We start from the raw sequence: 5,740 nt of genomic DNA, 5'->3' as shown, positions 1-5,740 counted from the left end.
TTATTATTACATTTTACCGTTAAGTGGGTAGAAATATTTTGAATTAGATTAGTAATGGGTTAGGCCCATTAATGCATTGTGAGTTGAGCCCAATTAGGTAGAGCATATATAAACTCTATTCTTTGGAGAAATAGGGTTTACACCATCATTTTTCACATTTTGAGAGAAGAGGTAGAGAGAGAAAGAGCAAGAGAAGATAAGGGTTTGAAGAGGAAGATCTAGAGAGAGCTAGAGGGAGCTAGAGATTCAAGTCTTTGGAGCTAAAGTGAAGCCTTAGTTGGTGATTGTGAAGAATTAAGGTAAGGGGGTTAGAATTCAATCATAATTAATAGTTGTAGTTCTTTCCTAATTTTTTGCTTAAGTGGTTAATTTGAATTTTGTTGTAGAAATTCGTGCTTAATTTTGATGACATGATTATGTACATGAATTGAATGATAATTGTGTTGTTGTTAAATTTGTATGTCAAAATGGGTATATATGAACATGATGTGTTTTTGTGTGAAATTGATGATGAATGATGTTGTGATTGTTAGATTGAGGATGAATTCATGATTAGATGTTGTTGTTGTTGTTGTTAAATGTGTTGTTGATGAATTGATGCATTAGGTATCATGAATTGGTGATAAGAATTGTTGTTGTTGTTGAAAGTTGTGGAAGTTTGGTGAATTGGTGAATTTTGTTGTGTTGATGTTTTAATCTCAAAACTTATGCATGTTTAAGTGTTTTGAAGTGTATATGACCTATAAATATCTTTGGGATTATGTTTTGGGGTTTGGAATGATCAAAATTGAGATTTTGGGGTGAAAAGAGGTTGGAACCCAAAACATTTTTGAACTGTTCAGGTGCAGGACGCTTAAGCGTGGAGACCACAATTAAGCGAGCCAGCAGCGTGCTGCAAGCGAGCAGTGCCTGTTGCTTCTGTAACATGGACGCTTAAGCGAGCAGGCCACACTTAAGTGTGCTACCCTCTGTACAACCACTTTTGATTTTTCGTTCGTGCACTTGGAGACCAATCCGGGCTTTCTAAAATATTTCTTTTGACTTGTTTAACCTCTGTTTACACACTTAAACCTACTGAAACATCGTTTGAATCGAATTGGACTTGATTTTGTGAATTTCACTTAACTTTTGAAAAATGGTTCAAAACGTCAATTTTTCCGGAAACTCGTTTTTCTCGTGGAATTGAAGTAGGGTTAAGGTTGTACACTGATTATATGATTTCTAAAAATGGTTGTGATTGGTTTCATCAAGTCTTAACTTGTTTTGCTTTGAAAATGAGATTTTTCTTGAAAAATGATAAAGAGAGACGAACTTCGTGATTTTCATGATTTCGTCGCCTCTAGCCGGTGAAACGTAATGGTATGCTCTACTGCACTTATATGTAGCCTAGAGGTATACTTAATTGAGGCATTGAATCTTATTTACTTGATTTTGGTTCAATTGCTTCAATAGTTTGAAATTGTGGAATGAGAAACGAATTTTGATGAAAATGGTTTTAAGAACCGATTGTCTTATAAATCCTTTATGGATAGTTTGATATGATTGTAAGAAGATGTATGAATGGTTGTTAGGAGATGAGTATGATGTTTGTCATCATGTGATGTTTTGTATGGAGTTGTTAAACTATATGATATAGTTGAATGTGATTATAGCAGTTGATTATAGCCGTTGAATTGTTGTGAACATATGCATGGTGGATTGAGTCATATGTTCATGCATCATATGTCGTGTCGGATGTTATATCCATATTGTCATTGACTATAGCCGTTGATAATGATGTTTTTGTTGCATCATGGGTGACGACCTTGAGGAGACTTGGTACCACATGCATATATGTGTCGAGTATAGGCGCATATCATATTAGCATGAGTCTTGATTGTTGTAGTGAATGATGATTGTTGGTGATAATTGTCTTTGATGAATGCCTACTTGTGATGATTGGAATTGTTGTGTGGGCTTGTATTGGAGGTTAATTGTCCATGTTATTTAATGAAGATTGAATTGGTTTATTTATGCCAAGTTGCTTATATTGATTATGATCGATGTAAAGCTAACCTCCGGTGGTTTTGACCGCCTACCTGTCTGTATGGATGGGTAGACGATGTGCATGAGTAGTTCGCTTTTGGTGAGTGCTTGGATAGCGGGAGCTATCTTCGTTATCGTTTGGAGTCGTAGGTTTAGGCTCTGATTAGGTTGTCGGTGTCTTTATCTTATTGTTGGAGTCTGTTTTTATTTTGTTGAGATTTGCCCACTTGTCAGGACTTGGAGGATTTTATATGATGATGTATTGTTGACCATGGCATGTATACTTGGAGATATATGATTGTATCCGCTGCGTTTGTTGAGATATTTTTATGCATGCATGATTTTGTGGATTTTGTTGAGACGTAGCGTCTATTTCTTGAATATATGTATTATTCGCGTGTTTTATCGCTTTAATAGAAATATGGCGTTACATTAAGCTCACGAGGACAAAACTTTGAATTTATTATGAATTAACATAATAAATAAAAAAATGTTTAAAATATTTTCTGAAGGCTAAAAATGTTAAAAAATAAAAGATTTTTTTTTACAAATACTATATTTACTCAATAACGTCTATTTTGTGTAACATGAATACAAATTTGTATCATCATATAAATAACTTGTTAAATATTTGAATAAGAGAAACAATTTAAGGAGCCCGAAATAATAATATAAATAATATCAAAATAGTTGGTTTTTTTCTATTTCAATTATACTCTATAACAAATTTCCTTATAAGAATACCATATTTTTTGTGTCTTTCAAAAATATAAGAATTTATATTATATGATATTATATTTGTTACATTGTTGGTGTCATGAAAACGGATATGTTTAGTTTTTTTAATAATTTAATAAGAAAATGATATGCATAGTTTTTTTTGGTGGTGGTCGGGGTTCGAACCCCGGATTTTTTGGTGGTGGTCAGGGTTCGAACCCCGGACTTGCATTGTTCATACCAACTGAGCTAAGCTCACGAGGACAATATATATAAGTATAATTTTTTTAGGCATCTATACCTTTTTTGAAGAAAAGATATATACAATTTTACTTTTAATTAAAATCATAATTTTATAAAAATAATCATACGCATTATGCAACACCAAAAATAATTATACGCATTAGCATAACAAAAAAACAGACACACATAAAGTAATACTCTAAACGCTAATGTGTGTGTGTGTGTGTGTGTGTGTATTAGCGAGGTTGAAGAAAGAAAATAAAAATATTCGGTATCATTAAATGACATCGTGAATAAATATATTTGTGAGGTTGTGATGATTAAACGATATTGAAATTAAATATATAAGTGATAAAAAGTTAATAAAATTCCTTTGAAAAAAAGGTAATAAAATTAAATGGAACCTTCCTTCAAAAAAAATAAAAATTAAATGGAACCTCCTTAAAAGATAAATAAATGAAATGGTTCAAAAAATAATTAAATGGAAGAAAAAAACATTGAAATATAATATTAAAAAAAATGAAAGAATAGGTTCCCAACGTGAATTGAAGAGAGTTGCTTGTGAAATAAATGGTCGAGAAGTAGTGTTTTGAAGTAGCATTCAACAACTTTTGGCCAAAGCTCATTCCATTCAATTTTAGGCATTAAAAAAAAGTATCTTTTTTAGTAAGTACTTAATTGATATTGTATTTGGCCTAACTTCTCCTTAAAAATGTAGAGAAGTTGAAAAAAGCCGGGTCAAACCGTATTTTAATCTCCCACAACGGCAATGTAGAAGCAACTGAATTTGGGAGAAAAATTTGGAAAATATTTAAAAATAAAAAATTGGAAAATAGTTAAAAGTTTTTAAAAATATAAAAATTGGAAAATAGTTAAAAAAATCGGTGAGGTAGCACTCAACCAAGCAACATTAAAAAAAATATATGCATTAGCGTAACAAAAAAACAGACAGACGGACAAAAAATATTACTCTAAACGTTAATGTGTGTGTATATTCGCGAGGTTGAAGAAAGAAAATAAAAATATTTGGTATCATTAAATGACTGCGTGAATAAAAATATTTGTGAGGTTGTGATGATTAAACGATATTGAAATTAAATATATAAGTGATAAAAAGATGATAAAATTTCATTGAAAAAAAGATAATAAAATTAAACGTAACCTCCTTAAAAAATTAAATGGAACGGTTCAAAAAAATAAAATAAAATAAAGTTAAATGGAAGAATTTTTTTTTTGAAATATAATATTAAAAAAATAAAAGAAAAGTTTCCCAGTGTGAGTTGAAAAAGAGGTGCTTGTGAAATAAATTATCGAGAAGTAGTTTTTTAAAGTAACTTTCAACAACTTTCGGCCAAAACTCATTCCATTCAATATTAGGCATTCAAAAAAAATATTTTTTTAGTTTTTCAAACGATACATTTATCTCCCACAACGGCAATGTAGAAGCAACTGAATTTAGGATTATTTTTATTCTTATAAAATAAAAAAGCAAATAATATAAAATATATAAAAAAGAATAAAAAAGAAAATAATTAGAAAATAATAAAAAAGAAAATAATTTGGATGAGGTGGCACTCTCCAAGGTTAAGGAATTATGGAATTACCAAATTACCCCTCCTAGGTGCAAAATTGGAAATTCATATGGCATCAATTTTAATAAATAGTTAATAGATTCTATCAATATGTCCTAAAATGAATGTTAGGGGCTTAAAAGAATGATTTTAGATTGATAAAATCAAAGTTTTTTTTTGCCAAATCCAATAAAAAACACTAATTGTTTAAGTATATTATTTGTGTTGATATAAAAGTAAATCATACAATTAGATGTGTGATGTTAATTAGTATATCAAATGTGAGTTTGAAGTTTTATATTGGATGAAAAAAATGATTAAGTGATGAGACTCATATACTCCCTCCGGCCTTTAATATATGAACGTATTAACAAAAATTACGGGTATTAAGAAAAAATATTGGAGTAAGAAATTTGTCCAAAAATAATGTAATTATTAAATTGTCAATGTTAATTTTTCATATTCCAAGACAATTAGTAAAATCAATAAGGGGTATAGTTGAAAAAGTGTAATAAATGAATATAAAAATTTGCAGACATACTTATATTTTAGGAAACACTTTTTTTTTTTTTGCGTGTAAATGATTCTATAGTTAAGGATGAATGGAGTATACAATATCTAAAGTGTTGGGTGAAGATCTGTCATGTCTAATTTCAGTTGTGTGGTTGCTCTAAGTTTATTGTGATGATATTCAAATTTCCATTAAGATCCAACAAAATGATATCAGGGTCGACATTTGACCGGACCCTTGTATCCAAATTCCTTGGTTGATGTCGAGTGTATGTGGAAGCGAAACATACTCAACTTAATGGATAACTCCATGTTGTGAATTCGGTAACTCCAAACCTCGCATCAATGAAATTTAGATTCGTGGGATACTTAAGTATCAATGACAACCAATAACCAAAATAACCACAAACAACAACAACAATCTAGATCTAATCTAGAAACCAAGTGCATAGCAAAACCACAATTGAACCAAAGAATATACAAGATAAAGAGAGTAGAGAAAATAGAACAACACCACAAAATGTTTACCCAGTTCGGTCCAACAATGACCTACTCTGGGGGAGAGATTGATCTCTCCAATCCACTATCAATGAGTTCTTTACAAAGAAATACAAAATGGTTACTAGAAATTAGCTTCACCAAGCTCTCTAAGAACAAACTTAATTTCTACCCAT

This window comes from Medicago sativa, chromosome 8, assembly GCF_051527215.1.
Source record: "Medicago sativa cultivar Bolivia chromosome 8, Bolivia_mono, whole genome shotgun sequence".
NCBI lineage: Eukaryota > Viridiplantae > Streptophyta > Magnoliopsida > Fabales > Fabaceae > Medicago > Medicago sativa.
The sequence above is the reverse complement of the archived record's forward strand: the minus strand, read 5'-3'. Positions refer to the sequence as shown.